The 17,127-nt window shown below is 44.6% G+C and overlaps 1 non-coding gene across 1 annotated transcript; it reads right to left on the bottom strand.

Annotated features, from left to right (window-relative positions):
• Positions 1-346: 346 nt before the first annotated feature.
• On the bottom strand, positions 347-429 carry trnal-uaa (transfer RNA leucine (anticodon UAA)). Its single transcript has one exon. It is a non-coding gene; the product is annotated as a tRNA-Leu (tRNA).
• Positions 430-17,127: the final 16,698 nt, after the last annotated feature.

Below are 17,127 nucleotides of genomic sequence, written 5' to 3' on the forward strand. Positions count from 1 at the left end.
TAGAGAGACAAAAAAGGAGGCGAATGACAAATGTGCAACAGAGAGAGACAGAAAGAGAGAGAGAAAAAGAGAGTGAGAGAATGAGAGGGACACATAATGAGACAGAGAGGGGTGGAGGCTGAAAGATGTAAAAATATTTCATGATCTCTTCTCTTTATTAGTTGAGAGTTACAGAGACTGAGAGAAAAATGCAGATTCAGCAGTTGCCAAAATAGCACTTTAAGAATTACATATGAGATCTTTCTTTCCATATCTATAAACATCGCATTGTTTGTTGGAGAATCAGCTGATGACAAACGAGTGTCGCTGAGCAGGATGAAAGAAAATGGATCTTAAATTAAAGAGTTACCAGGAGTGGGGTTCGAACCCACGCGGGTATAAACCCATTGGATCTTAAGTCCAACGCCTTAACCACTCGGCCATCCTGGTGCTGGAATAACTTATAAACTGTCGCTGTGAGAATCGGGCCTTCAAGCTCCACCTTGCCCCAGAGTTAAGCAGAACAGAGAGAGACATAGAAACATAGAAGATAGGAGCAGGAGTAGGCCATTTGGCCCTTCGAGCCTGCTCCACCATTCAATGAGATCATGGCTCATCGTCCAAACCCTAGCACCCGGTCCCTACACTGACAGCCATCCCACCCAAGCCCTATCCCCGTAACCCCATGTATTTAATCCCCCCTAACACTAAGGGCCAATTTTTATCATGGCCAATCAACCTAACCCGCACATCTTTGGACTGTGGGAGGAAACCGGAGCACCCGGAGAAAACCCACGCAAACACGGGGAGAATGTGCAAACTCCACACAGACAGTCACTCGAGACCGGATTTGAACCTGGGTCCCTGGCGCTGTGAGGCAACAGTGCTAACCACTATGCCTCACAGACCAACACAGAGAGACACACACATAGACACACAGACACAGACAGACACACAGAGGGTACCGAGAAGATTTATAAGTATGTTACCAGAATTGCGAGGGTATACATATCAGGAAAGAATGAACCCCTGCCTTTTCGTGGGATATGTGGCACCCTCTTTGTTCCAGTTCTACTCGGGTCCCCTCCCTCACCTCTTTTTCTGGTACATTGATGACTGCATTGGTGCCGTTTCCTGCTCTTGCCCTGAACTAGACAATTTCATTCACTTTGCCTCCAATTTCCACCCTTCCGTCACCTTCACTTGGTCAATCTCTGACTCTTCCCTTCCCTTCCTCGACTTCTCCGTCTCCATCTCTGGGGATAGGTTATTGACCAATTTTCACTACAAGCCCACCGATTCCCACAGCTACCTGGACTACACTTCCTCCCACCCTGCCTCCTGTAAGGACTCTATTCCATTCTCCCAGTTTCTCCATCTCCGCCGCATCTGCTCCGACGATGCCACCTTCCACACCAGTGCTTCCGACATGTCTTACTTTTTCCACAACCGAGGATTCCACTCTACCGTTGTTGACATGGCCCTTGACCGTGTCCGTTCTATCTCCCGCACTTCTGCCCTCACCCCTGCCCCTCCCTCGCAGAACCACGATAGGGTTCCCCTTGTCCTTACCTTTCACCTCACCAGCCTCCACATTCAACGGATCATCCTCCACCATATCCGCCACCTCCAACGTGATCGCACCACCAAACGCATCTTAACCCCACCTCCACTTTCAGCATTCCGCAGGGACTGCTCCCACCGAGACACCCTAGTCCACTCCTCCACCACCCCCAGCACCCTTCCCCTTCGACCGGCACCTTCCCGTGCAAGCGCAGGAGATGCAACACCTGCCCCTATACCTCCCCCCTTCCCACTGTCCAGGGCCCCAACACCCCTTCCAGGTGAAACAGCGATTTACTTGTACTTCTTGCAATCTAGTATACTGTATTCGCTGCTCACGATGTGGTCTCCTCTACATTGGGGAGACCAAACGCAGATTGGGTGACTGCCTTGAGGAACACCTCCGTTCAGTCCGTAAGGGTGACCCCGAGCTTCCGGTCGCCTGTCATTTTAATTCACCGCTCCATTCCCACTCGGACCTCGCCGTCCTCGGGCTCTTGCATTGTTCCACGGAAGCTCAGCGTAAACTCGAGGAACAGCCCCTCATCTTCCGATTAGGCACTTTACAGCCTTCCGGACTCAATATCGAGTTCAACAATTTCAGATCCTAACCTCGGCCCCTCTCATATTTTTACATATTTTTTATCCACACATTTGGTTTGTACCTTTTCCTTTTTTTCTCTCTCCCACATGGCAGCTGTCTCTCACTCTGCCAGCGCATTTCACACTTCATCTAGAGCCATCCTTTGCCTCTTTACTTGTTATATTACCATCTCCTCTCGCCTTGAATATCTCTCAATGTCTCTTAATCTCTCCTGCTTTCTATCCTATCACTGACCTTCCCTTTTGTTCTTTCATCCCTCCCCCTTTTCCCAGCCCCTAAACTTGCTTTCCATTTCCTGCTTTTTTCCAGTTCTGACGAAGGGTTTCGACCTGAAACGTTGACTCTATTTCTCTCTCCACGGATGTTGCCCTGGCCTGCTGAGTTTTTCCAGCATTTTCTGTTGTTATTTCAAATTAATTTATACCCCGAGTTGCCTGATTGTGGTTCTATTTCTGACCGTATATTTCGTGCTACTTGCACAATGAAACAGTGAAAAACCTCGAGGTGTTGAAAAATGTGGGAAGTCAATTCCGCCCAACTCAGGATTTGGTTACATTTTGAAATGAAATGGGATGAAAAATGCTGGAACTGTAGGCGGCAGGATTGGAACCTGCACAGGGAGACCCCGATAGGTCTTTAGTCCATCGCCTTAACCACTTGGCCACAACTATTGGGTCTGCAAAGAGTTAAATGTTGCTCAGATAAAATCGCAATCATCCATCGTTCTGTAGACTAAGAGCACTTCACCCCGAAACAGTCTAGTTTGAAGAAACTTCTCAAAGATACAATCTCCTCTCGCAATTTTTACTCTTCGGTTTTTTACTGCAGCTTTTTAACTTGAAGCTACACCAGGATACATCATTGCAGATTAACATCTTAGAAATACTTACTGCCCATTCGGGAATTGAGCCCCGGCCACCCCACGTAACAGGCGGGAATATTTCACTACATTTAATGAGGAATTGACAGAAGACGCTGCTTTGCAGTCTCTGCAGAAGCGCAGAGCAAGAATCGCGCTGTGAACAGACCTGGGCTCATTCACCAGACCCAGAGGGAGGAGTGAGCAAGGAGAGGGAAACAAAGAGCGAGAGAGACAGAGAGAGAGAGGCAGAGAGAGACACACAGACAGAGAGACAGAGACAGAGAGAGAGGACAAAGGGAGAAAGAGAGACAGACAGTCCGTAACCCTGTTAATCTCTTTCTCTCTGTCACTCTCTCCCTCCTCCGCACCCCACACAAAAGGGAGAGGGAAACAGAGAGAGAGAGAGAGAGAGCTCTATACTAATGAGGAACTGGTGCAGGAAGTTGTTATACAATTCTTCATATGACAGTAAATCTTTCGAAATTATTTTAAATCATTTTTTTCTGTCCTCATTTCCAAGGAGGATTTTAAGAAGTTGCAGAAAGGTTTAAAATTCGAGATGTTAAAAAGGCTTCTATCCTGTCGGGAAATTGAACCCCGGTCTCCCGCATGACAGGTGGAGATACTCACCACTATACTAACGAGGAATTGACAGGTGCACAATCTGTCAGAGCAAGAATCGAGCTGTGAACAGAACTGGACTGAGTGAGAAAGTGGCAGAGAGAGAAAGAGAGAGAGACGGGGACAAACAAAGACAAATAGTGAGACAGACAGAGAGAGAAAGACAGAGAGAAAGTCAGAGAGAGAAAGAGAGAGACAATGATAGATACAGAGAGAGACAGAGAGAGAGACATACAGGAGGCTTATGACAAATGTGTAACAGAGAGACAAGGAGAGAGAGAATGAGAGGGAGACCGAGAGACAGATAGTGTGACAGAGAGGGGTAGAGACTGAATTCTCTTTCTCCTTGTTAGTTAATAGTGACAGAGAGAGAGAAAAATGCAGATTCAGCAGATGCCAACATAGCACTTTTGAAGAATTACAGTTAAATATGAGAGAGAGACAGAGGAAGAGAGACAGAGAGAACCTGTTGGGGAATTGAATCCTCACCACTATACGATCAAGGACCTGGTAGAGGAAGTGGTTAGGCAGTGCTTGAGACAAAGACTCAAACACACTCACTGACACACACAGACATGAGTGTCTGCTCTCTCTATATGTGTCGGTATGTCTCATAAGCTTTTCTGAGTTTCATGGATTCATAAAAATCTTACAGCACAGCAGGAGGCCATTCGGCCCGTCGTGCCTGTGCTGTCTCTTTGAAAGAGCAGTCGTGCTCAGTCCCACCCCCCGCTTTTTGTCCGTAACCCTGTTAATCTCTTTCTCCCTGTCACTCTCTCCCTCCTCCGCGCCCCACACAAAAGGGAGATACTCTATACTAATGAGGAACTGGTGCAGGAAGTTGTTATACAGTTCTTCATATGCCAGTAAATCTTTCAAAATTATTTTAGTTGATTTTTTTCTGTTTTACTTCTCCAAGGAAGTTTTTAAAGAGTTGCCCAAAGGTTTAGAATTTGCAAAGTTAAAATCGTCCTCCCCATCAGGGAATTGAACCCCAGTCTCCCACATGACAGGCGGGGATACTCACCACTATACTAACGAGGAACTGACACAAGCAGCTTTTCAGAGCAAGAGCTGAGCTGTGAACAGAACTTGATAAATGAGAAAGACAGAGCGAGACAGAGAGAGTCAGAGACAGAGACAAAGACAGAGAGAGTCATAGAGAGACAGAGAGAGAAAGACAGAGATAGACAGAGACAGACAGAGAGAAACAGACAGTGACAGGCAGAGTGAAACAGACAGAGAAAGACAGAACGACATACAGAGTCAGGGAGACAGACAGAGAAATACAGAGAAAGACAGAGATAGATACTGAGACAGAGAGACAGACAGAGGAAGACTCGGACAGAGAGAGACAGAGAGAGAGAGAGAGAGAGAGACTGAGAGAAGAAGACAGAGAGAGACAAAAGGAGGCTGAAGACAAATGTGTGACAGCCTTGAATGGCGGAGCAGGCTCGAAGGGCCAAATGGCCGACTCCTGCTCCTTATGTTCTTTCCAGATCTATAAACATCTCATTGTTTGTTTGATGGAGATTCAGCAGATGACAAACGAGTGTTACTGAGCAGGATGAAAGGACATTGATCTAAACGGGTATAAACCGATTGGATCTTAAGTCTCACACCTTAACCACTCGACTATCCTGGTGCTGGTGTTGCTAGGAGACGGTCTCTTTGTGATTCTGGGATTCAAGCGCCACTCTGCCAGTAAGTTGAGCAGAACAGAGCTTCTTAAGGTGGCAGGACAGGTTAACAAAGCATTTAATAAAGCATATGGGGTCCTGGGCTTTATAAATAGGGCTTTAAACTAAATATTCAGGGGAGGAGGGAAGAGGGAATTAGAAAGTCAAAGAGAAAGGAGAAGGCAATAGTGCAGGGTAGCGATGGGGTAATGATAACCAGAGTGTGACAGGAGGAGACAGAGCGTACGACCATAAGTGTGCACCAGGAGGGTCGATAACTAGAGGACACAGGTTTATGGTGATTGGCAAAGAGACGGGCAGGAAAAAAATCTACTGATAAAAGTTAACATTTCCAAAATTAATTTCACTGATATTACAGCAAATTTCATCTCTCCCTTCTCTGGCTCACTCGGGCCTTTGAGTCCGATCCCGCCCTTCAAAAGACCCACCCTTTCTTATGTTCATTTATAACTAGACATTCTTATTATGAACACAGCTAGCTTCTAGCTAGTCATTTATTCAGTACACGTTCTCTAGGTACAGTATCTGTAGAGATGCAGCATGTGTGCTCCTGTGTGCAGGCTGCCATCTTGACTGTTGGCTTGTGGGTAGCCTAGTGCCTCATGGGTAATGTAGTCTTAATATCTATACAGCTGGGTAGTGTAGTCTTATATACATACAGCTTTATACAGCTCTACACAGCTCTACGGCTCCACCTAGTGTCCACTATAGAATGACATGTTATTGATCATTACATCCCCCTTTCTTTGAGGTTTAACAAAATCAATATCAATCAACTTTCAAGAAAACAATAAAGATAATATCAGTGACACTTTTGTTAGTGCTCTATAAACATAAACATTTTCAAAACAGTCAACACATTTTCAAAGCTTTACATTGTACTCAAAGATTAAGTCTATCAGGCTCTTTTACTTCACGTGTGGATCTTCCCAACACGGGTAAGTCTGATGTGTCTTCATGAGATTGTTCTGGCGGTGAATGACAAGATGCAGTTGCGGCATTGTCATCAATCTGCTCTTGTATAGATCGAGGTCTCCTTGCGATCTTTGCTTGGAGAGGGTTTCAGTGTTTCCTTCACTCTTCATGCCATAACTCTCAATGTAGTCAATGCACTCTCGAAAAACTGCTGGCAGCTGGATCCCATCATACAGCATAATCCTCTCAGCAGCCTCGGCTAATGGAACACCAAAGATTGGCCTGAGGGAAGAAGGAGTATCCACCGGAACTGCTTCCTGCTCTGGTGCAGGCTTCTTCTTTTTCTTTTTCTCTTTCCACTGCTTAACAACATCTGCTGCAGTTATATCTTTGGACTTTTTCTCCTTGTGTTTTTCCTCTTTGTGCTTTTCTTCCTTTGGCTTCTCTTTGACCTTAAAGCCTTTTTCTTTCTTCTTGGAGAAACTAGGTTTTTTGAAGACATGGATACCCTTTGGCCTTTTCATCCTTGATGGGCTCTCTGCTTCATCACCTGAGTCATCTGGTCTGCTTATGGCACAGTTTATACGGTAGACTCTCTTGACCAGTTCTAAGTCTTCACAAGCTTTGTCACCTAGTATCGAATCAAGTCTTTCAGCCACAACAGAAAACATGAGATGATGCACTTTGTCTTTGACTGTCACTTTAAGTCTGCATACACCTAAGCTATCTATTTTCTGTCCATTATAGTTCTTCAGTAGTACTGACTTTTTCTGTATTTTGGGCTTTTCTTTCATATTTTTTATGTCACTCATACTGATTAAGTTTGCTTTTGCCCCAGTGTCTAGTTTCAAGGTAACTAATGCTCCATTTACCTGCAGTGGGATCATCCATTTGTCCTCTTTTACTGCATTGACTTTATGTTCAGCATTGTCCATTTCTGAGGGCTGCACATTTTCTGTATCCTTTTTGATATTGTCACATGACACCATTCCTACAAAAAATGTCTCACTTAAATCAGTGTCCTCAATCACATTAACTTGTTGCCCTTTCGTCGTTTTTACTTTTGAAAAGCATTGTTTGGCAAAGTGATTCTTTCCACTACACTTTGTGCACATTTTTCCAAATGCTGGGCATTGTCTTAACTGGTGTTTGTAACCACAGCGTTTACAATTAAAAATTTCATCCTCCGATTGCTTTTCATTTCTGTTCTGCCCACGTTTCTTCCCCTTGTAGGACACAGCACCGACAGCAGCATTATCACTCATTACAATCACATCATTATTGATTTCACTGAAAGTCTTCACGTGCTTTCGAGCTAGCTCGCTGGCTTGGCATATTTTCACCGCATTTTCCAAATTTAGTTCGGTTTCTCTCAACAGACGTTCCCTGACTTTTTTATCATGAATACCAAACACAATCTGGTCACGAATCATGGATGATTTCAGCTCAGAGAAATTACATGTCTGTGCTTTCAGTTTCAGATCAGTTATAAAGCTATCAAAAGTCTCATTTTGTTGCTGTGTCCGAGAACGGAAGATGTATCTTTCATGCATCTCATTCTTTTTGGGAGAGCAATGTGCATCAAATTTTTTTAGCACATCTTCTAATTTTTCTCTGTTCTCCTCTTGATTAAATACAAATGTATTAAATACCTCTATCACCTGTGGGCCTGCAACCGTAAGCAGCAACGCTATCTTCCTTGCGTCTGGCTTTGTACCGAATCCGATGGCTGCAATGTAGAGTTCAAATTGTTGTTTAAAAGTCTGCCAATTGTAGTCGATTTTTTCTGTGAGTTTCAAACGCTCTGGTGGCTTCAAATTCTCCATGTTGCTTTTCACAATTTTTAGCAGATCTTCACCATCCTGGTACCATCTTATGTTCATTAATAACTAGACATTCTTATTATGAACACAGCTAGCTTCTAGCTAGTCATTTATTCAGTACACGTTCTCTAGGTACAGTATCTGTAGAGATGCAGCATGTGTGCTCCTGTGTGCAGGCTGCCATCTTGACTGTTGCCTTGTGGGTAGCCTAGTGCCTCATGGGTAATGTAGTCTTAATATCTATACAGCTGGGTAGTGTAGTCTTATATACATACAGCTTTATACAGCTCTACACAGCTCTACGGCTCCACCTAGTGTCCACTATAGAATGACATGCTATTGATCATTACACCCTTGACACCTCTGTCCTTGCAAACCACCGCTGCATCTCCAACCTCCCCTTCCTCGCCAGTCCTTGAACGTGTTGCCGCCTCCCAAATCAGTGCCCATCTTTCCCGGAACTCCAGGTTTGAACCTCTCCCATCAGGATTCCACCCCTGCCCCAGCAGCCCCAAAGAGCAGGAAAAATTCTTGGCAAGTAAAATCAAGGAAAACCCAAAGATGTTTTATAAATATATTAAGAGTAAGAGGATAACGAAAGAATGGGTAGGGCCTATGAGCGATCATGAGGGCAATCTGGGTGTGGAGGCAGGAGACGTCGGTAGGGTTCTTAATGAATACTTTGCGTCTGTTTTAGCAAAGGAGAGCGGCGAAGCAGACATTGCTATCAGGGAGGAGGAGTGTGAAATATTAGATGAAATAAACATAGTGACAGACGAAGTATTAAGGGGTTTAGCAGCTTTAAAAGTGAATAAATATATCCCAGGCTGTTAAGCGAAGCAAAGGAGGAAACAGCAGAGGCCCTGACCATTATTTTCCAATCCTCTCTGGCTTCAGGTGTGGTGCCGGAGGACTGGAGGACTGCTAATGTGGTACCCTTGTTTAAAAAGGGAGAAAGGGACAGACTGAGAAATTACAGGCCAGTCAGCCTAACCTCGGTGGTGGGAAAATTATTGGAAAGAATTCTGAAGGACAGGATAAATCTTCATTTAGAGAGACACGGATTAATCAAGGATAGTCTGCATGGATTTGTTAAGGGAAGGTCGTGTCTGACAAACTTGATTGAATATTTTGAGGAGGTAACAAGGAGGGTAGATGAGGGTAGTGCGTTTGATGTAGTCTATATGGACTTTAGCAAGACTTTTGATAAGGTTCCTCATGGCAGACTGGTCAAGACGTTAAAAGCCCATGGGATCCAGGGCAAAGTGTCAAGTTGGATTCAAAACTGGCTCGGAGGCAGGAAGCAGAGGGTAATGGTTGATGGGTGTTTATGTGACTGGAAGGCTGTTTCCAGTGGGGTTCCACAGCGCTAAGTACTAGATCCCTTTCTTTTTGTGGTACATATCAATGATCTAGACTTGAATATAGGGGGTATGATTAAGAAGTTTGCAGATGATACTTAAATCGGCTGTGGTTGATGTAGATTTTTTATTAAACCCGGTACAATAGCAAAATGCTGGAAGCCTGTTTGGCCCAGTGGTAAGGGCATGAAACGGTTAAATTTCAAAGCACAGAAATGGTGCCAGTCATCAAAGTCGGCAGTCCTTCACAAAGTCATAGAGTCATAGAGTTTTACAGCACAGAAAGAGGCCCTTCGGCCCATCGTGTCTGCGTCGTCCATCAATCCCTGTCCAGTCTAATCCCATTTTCCAGCATTTGGTCCATAGCCTTGTATGCAATGGCATTTCAAGTGCTCATCCAAATGCTTCTTGAATGTTGTGAGGGTTCCTGCCTCTACCACCCTTTCAGGCAGTGAGTTCCAGATTCCAACCACCCTCTGGGTGAAAAAGTTCCTCCTCAAATCCCCTCTAAATCTCCTGCCCCTTACCCTGAATCTATGCCCCCTTATTATTGACCCCCCTACTAAGGGGAAAAGTTCCTCTTTATCTACCCTATCTATGCCCCTCATCATTTTGTACACCTCAATCAGGTCCCCCCTCAGCCTTCTTTGCTCCAAGGAAAACAACCCCAGCCTGTTTAGCCTTTCTTCATAGCTGAGGCGCTCCATCCCAGGTAACATCCTGGTGAATCTTCTCTGCACCCTCTCCAAAGCAATCACATCCTTCCTATAGTGAGGCGACCAGAACTGCACACAGTACTCCAGCTGTGGCCTCACCAGCGTTTTGTACAGCTCCATCATAACCTCCCTGCTCTTATATTCTATGCCTCGGCTAATGAAGGCAAGTATCCCATATGCCTTTTTAACCACCTTATCTACCTGTTCCGCTGCCTTCAGGGATCTATGTACATGTACACCAAGGTCCCTCTGACCCTCTGTACTTCCTAGGGTCCTACCACTCATTGTGTATTTCCTTGCCTTATTTGTCCGTCCAAAATGCATCACCTTGCACTTTTCAGGGTTAAATTCCATTTGCCACTTTTCCGCCCATCTGACCAACCCGTTTATATCGTCCTGTAGCCTGAGGCTTTCCTCCTCACAAAGGAGGACACAAATAACCTCCCAGAGATGTCGGGGAACATAGGGTCTAATGAGAGGGAGGAATTGAATGAAATCAGTATTTGTAGGGAAATGGTGTTAGGGAAATTGACGGCAATCAAGGCTGATAAATCCCCAGGGCCTGATAATCTACATCCTAGGGTACATAAGAAAGTGGCCCTTTAAATAGTAGATGCATTGCTGGTCATCTTCCAAAATTCAATGGACTCTGGCACAGTTCCCATGTTAGTGGGAAAAATGCTGGAGTCCATTATAAAAGTTGTAATAGCAGAGCACTTGGAAAACAGTGACAGGATCAGACAAAGTCAGCATGGATTTACAAAAGGTAAATCATGCTTGACTGATCTACTGGAATTTTTTGAGGATGTAACGAGTAGAATAGGTAAGGGAGAACCAGTGGATGTGGTGTATTTGGACTTTCAGAAGGCTTTCGATAAGGTCCCACATAAGAGATTAGCGTGTAAAGTTAAAGCGCATGGGATTGGGGGTAAGGTACTGACTTGGATAGAAAACTGGTTGGCACACAGGAAGCAAAGAGTTGGAAAAAGAACGGGTCTTTTTCCAAGTGGCAGGCGGTGACTAGCGGTGTACCTCAGGGATCGGTGCTAGGACCCCAGCTATTCACAATATATATTAATGATCCAGCTGAGGGAACTAGGTGTATTATTTCCAAATTTGCATATGACATAAAGCTGGGTGGGCGTGTGTGCTATGAGGAAGATGCAGAGAAACTCCAGTATGATTTGGACAGGTTGGGCGATTGGGCTTATATTCACTGGAGTTTAGAAGAATGAGAGGGGATCTCATTGAAACTTATAAAATTCTAACAGGACTAGACAGACTAGATGCAGGAAGGATGTTCCCGATGGCCGGGGAGTCCAGAACCAGGGTTCGCAGTTTAAGGATAAGGGGTAAGCCATTTAGGACAGAGATGAGGAGGAATTTCTTCACCCAGAGAGTGGTGAACCTGTGGAATTCTCTACCACAGAAGGCAGTCGAGGCCAATTCATTAAATATATTCAAGAAGGAGTTAGATGTATTTCTTAAGGCTAAAGGGATCAAGGGGTATGGGGAGAAGGCAGGGACAGGGTACTGAATTTGGATGATCAGCCTTGATCGCATTGAATGGTGGAACAGGCTCGAGGGGCCGAATGGCCAACTCCTGCTCCTATCTTCTATGATGTAGTGTATATGGAATTTAGCAAGGCTTTTGATAAGGTTCCACATAGCAGACTGGTCAAGAAGTTAAAAGCCCATGGGATCCAGGGCAAAGTGTCAAGTTGGATTCAATATTGGCTCGGAGGCAGGAAGCAGAGGGTAATGGTTGATGGGTGTTTATGTGACTGGAAGGCTGTTTCCAGTGGGGTTCCGCAGGGCTCAGTACTGGGTCCCTTGCTTTTTGTGGTATATATCAATGATCTAGTCTTGAATATAGGGGGTATGATTAAGAAGTTTGCAGATGATACTAAAATCGGTTGTGGTTGATGTAGATTTAAAAGAAAAACCGGTGCAATAGCAAAATGCTAGAAGCCTGTTTGGCCCAGTGGTAAGGGCATGAAACGGTTAAACTTCGAAGCACAGAAAAGGTGCCGGTCAGTCATCAAAGTCTGCAGTTCTTGGAGAACACATTGATACTGGACTCATGATTAACTCTGAAAAGGACATTGACATTGAACTGTGAGGCCTTGAATCATGATTGGTTTTGATGGGAAAAACTAACATCTGGACAATGCTCTGAGTTTAACTGAAACAATGGGGGTCACGATGGACTTCCTGGCTTCAATGGAAGATACACAAGTCAATCAGCCAGCTGCCCATCAATAGTAATAGAAATCACATTGAATCTGCGTTACATAAAGCGGGAGAGGAAATAAGGAGTTATCTTCGATCTCACAACTCTGTACACCTCCGGTGATTGAATTACAGGTTGACGAGGTGTGAATGTTGGACAGTTCAGCAAACCGACAACCGATATTGGTTGGGGGAGGCCCAGCATGGGGCCAGGTGACTAAAAGAACTATAAGAAGGAACCACACCTCAGCTCTCTCTCGTTTCACTCGGAAACTCTCTCGGAAGCTCTCTCTCTCACTCGGAAGCTCTCTCTCTCGGAAGCTAGCTCTAACTACAGCAACTGCCAGGTGTAAGAAGGAAGGGACGACAGTCATCTCCAGCCCAAGCCTGCAATTGACGTTGGCCACAACCAGCCCGATGGGTGATTCTAAGTATCAGTTGCCTCTACAAGGGGTTTGTGCTGTGTAGGCCGCTGCAGTCAGATAAAGGAGGACGGGGACAGGTCATCTCCGATCCAGGCCTACAATCCACAATGGTAACGACCGGCCGTACGGGTGATTGTAAGTTTCAGCCCAATCGCAACAGGTTCTTGTCTGTGTTTTGTTGGTTTTAATAAACTAACAGTTTTGGGTTGAACCTAAACCTTTGTGTCGTCTACAATTTTGTTCCTGTAAAACCCAGAGTCAAAGAATCCTTGTAAGGACGAGGGAACCAAACACCTTACATTGATACTGAAGAAGGAAGCTGTAGACTGCGGGAAGATATCAATAAATTGGTCAGGTGGGCAGAACAGTAGCAAAAGGAATTCAATCCGGAGAAGCGTAAGGGAATGCATTTGGGGAGGGCCAACAAGGAAAGGGAATACACATTAAATGGTAGGACACTGAATAGTGTAGAGGAGCAAAGGGACCTTGGAGTGCATGTCCACAGATCCCTGAAGGTAGCAGGACAGGTAGATAAGGTGGTTAAGGCAGCACACGGGATACTTGCCTTTATTAGCCGTGACATAGAATACAAGAGCAGGGAGGTTATGCTTGAACTGTATAAAACACTAGTTAGGCCTCAGCTAGAACACTGCGTGCAGTTCTGGTCACCACATTACAGGAAGGATGTGATTGCACTTGAGTGGGTACAGAGAAGATTTACAAGGGTGCTGCCGGGAGTAGAGAATCTTAGCTCTGAGGAAAGACTGGATAGGCTGGGTCTGTTTTCCTTGGAACAGAGGAGGCTGAGGGGAGACCTTATTGAGATGTATAAATTTATGAGGGGCACAGATAAAGTGGATAGAAAGGACCTATTTCCCTTGGCAGAGGGGTCAAAAACCAGGGGGCACAGATTTAAAGTAATTGGTGGAAGGTTTAGAGGGGATTTGAGGGGAAATGTCTTCACCCAGAGGGTTGTGGGGGTCTGGAACTCACTGCCTGAAAGGGTGGTAGAGGCAGGAACCCTAACCACATTTAAAAAGTACTTGGATGTGCCCTTGGGATGCTGTAACCTGCAGGGCTACGGACCAAGAGCTGGGAAGTGGGAATAGGCTGGATCGCTCTTTGTTGGCCGGCGCGGACACGATGGGCCGAAATGGCCTCCTTCCGTGCTGTAGGTTTCTGTGATTCTATGAAACGGCCCTCAACAAAAGTCACGAATTACATCCTCCGCGGCGGTAACCGGTGGACTATCTCTCTTCATCCTTCTCGACCTGTCTGCGAGCTTCACCACGGTTGATCACACCATCCTCCTCCAACGCCTCTCCTCCATTGTTCAGCCCAGTGGGACTTGTTGGTGTGATTACAGGATAGTCGCTGAGCCAGACCCCCGAAACAAGCTCGTGGAACAAGAAACATTGAGACGTCTGATTGATAGACTTTATTTCACAAATCAATGGTAAAAGGTAGCTGTTGACAGTGGCAGAAGGTGGGTGGTGGTGGTCCACAAGGATCAGTGCTGGGTCCACTGTTGTTCACAGGTTATATTTACGATTTAGACTTTGGAATCAAAAACACCATTTCTAAATTTGCGGATGACACCAACTTTGGGAAAAGTCAACACTGATGAGGACTGTAACAAATTACAGGAGGACATTAATAAACTTGCAGAATGGGTATATAATTGGCAAATGAAGTTCAACACAGATAAATGTGAGGTATTACATTTTGGTAGGAAGAATAGGGAGGTCACTTATCACTTTTTTAAAATTAATCATTGATGGGATGTGGGCGTCGCTGGCTGGCTAGGCCTGCATTTAGTGCCCATCCCTAATTGCCCTTGAGAAGATGGTGGTGAGCCGCCTTCTTGAACCGCTGCAGTCCATATGGTGTAGGTACACCTGTTAACCCCTCGCTTCTGTGAGGAGGATCTACCCCTCCCGTGGGGGATCTAGGTTCGCTACTTTAGGAGACTCAACACGCCGGTCAGTCTATTGTCACTTTCTCAGTAATACACAAAGTCAGAAACTGTAAAATAAGTAAAGTTTTATTCCGTACCCAGTATTGGACTTCACTCCGAGAAACTCCTTGTGTTTACACACAAGGAAGTCTCCTCTAGAGTGCGCCCCTAGGCTCACGGGGCTACAATATTTATACAAAAAACATAAATTGCAAGTCATCATGAGAATACAGGAAACTAGGCGATCACACGCTACACAAGTCATTTGTTTCTTTTTACAGAGTTCTGTTTAAAATTCACTTTAGCTTTCAACAAAATTCGGCCCTGAGACTGTCTCTACTCTGTTCTATAAACATTCTGTTTCGTCCTCTCTTATCTATGTGTATTACATTCCCACAGACCTGTATCAGCTTTTTACATTTAAACCATTCACTGTATGTCAAGTAGTCCATCATGCCTTGCGAATCATTGGTAAGGCAGTATGGGATTAATCCAGCTTAACATTCCCTCCTTTTATCATTACATGATAACCTCGACCTTTTCTCTACATACTGCACAGGGTGTCAATTATTTTGAAGATTATTCTGCCCCGCCTGGGGTCTCCTCCAGATTGCTTCGGATCTTCTTTTTCGGGGTGCTCGATTAATCCTACCCCGCCTGGGGTATCCTCTATTTCTTCTATCGTTCCTGATGTTACCCCGCCTGGGGTTTCTTCTACGTTGAAACTTCCTCATACTTGATGAATCACATTTGGACACTCATACCGGTATCTCCATATTATGCCATCCAATACAAGCCTTTCTCAGGCTTTCAGGTATCTTATCGAAAGATTAATCATCTGGAGATCTTTGTTCATCTTCCTCTGCATGGTCCCGATGTCTTGGGTAGTGGCCAGGCTACCAACATTCACTAAACAAGTAATTCTCAGGCTAGGTAGCTTATGTAGTGTTTTAACACTAGAGACAGAAGTGCTGCAATTAGCTTACAAGGTAACTTTCGTGACTCTGCTTAGAGCCCAAATGGTCAAGTTATCAAATCATAAAGTCCCTCTGTCACTGGGGAAATATTAACTTAAAATTAAGAAACTTAAATTATTTAATGTCCAATATCTTTAAACTTCATACTAAAGCTGTTGCTTGGTGAACTTAAACAGCTGTCAGTGGAAAGGGTTAACTCCTTTGCAGGATTCTAAGAAGGTGGAGCAAAACATTATCAAATGCACGCAATTCACGTAAATCAAAAAGAACTTTCCCTATCGACAGACAGTTGTGTTTTCACACTTTAACTAAACACGAACACGGAGGTAATATGGACAAAGACGAGATTGAGCAAAATTCACAAGCTAAGTATTATTCAATGTGGTCTACACAAATTCACACCAACCAGAATTTCACCGTGGCCAGAATGAAAGTCTGGTTTTAATAGGTTAATTAACCTCATAACTCCAATTTAATCCAGATCTTGCAAACATTCAAATTAATTTTCTTCCAAGCACATTGGCAACTGTAGCTTTAAGGCAGAAGCCCATCCCCTGCAAAACCATGAACAGACAAACAAAATAAAATAGCACACTCGTGCAGAAAACAGCAAATTACGTCATATTTCCTTATATTGTCCTTTCTTCAGATGTCTTTCCAAAATACTGTAAAAACATGGAGTATAACTGGAGAAAATTTAGTTTTTCACATTTAAACAAATCAAATCAAACTGCTTTGGAAGATTTCACCATAGCAACCACAAAAAGGGAGATAATCAGAACTCAAAAGTCAGGGATATGTCCTGGGGAAAAGTCAGGGTCGTATAACAGTCAGGGTGAGCAGGATTACTGGTTAAATTGAAAAACTCAGCTGTTGAAAAGGTCGATCTGTAAGGAACCTAATATTGGGAAGGAAAGAAAGTTAACTCGCGTTATTCTTAACCATAGGGTCATTCTCATTTCGTAATTCATCGCACTTTGTACGTTAGTTGACACACACATTCCATGCGACTTCAATCACACTTTCAAGCAGCAGTCACAATCTCTCTCTCTCTCTCTCTCTCTCTCTCTCTCTCTCTCTCTCGAGAGAGAGAGAGAGAGAGAGAGAGAGAGAGAGAGAGAGAGAGAGAGAGAGAGCGTGCAGCCGGCGACCTTGAAGAGGGAAGCACAGGCTTTTAAAGAGACATTGTCCCTCTGTCGCTGTTGAGGTTATGCCCATTATGACAAGGGCGGTGATGATAACTTGCAGTGCGAAGCGTGAATCTATTTTGTCTTTCCTTCGACCTTCACTGCGGTATGCGTGGTTAACAGTACTTGATAGGGTCCCTTCCACCTGGGTTCTAATCCTTTCCGATAGAAGTTTTTTACGAGGACATAATCACCCGGTTTGAGC

Source organism: Somniosus microcephalus, unplaced genomic scaffold (assembly GCF_052327205.1).
Source record: "Somniosus microcephalus isolate GS21.2 unplaced genomic scaffold, FLI_Smic_1.0 scaffold7, whole genome shotgun sequence".
NCBI lineage: Eukaryota > Metazoa > Chordata > Chondrichthyes > Squaliformes > Somniosidae > Somniosus > Somniosus microcephalus.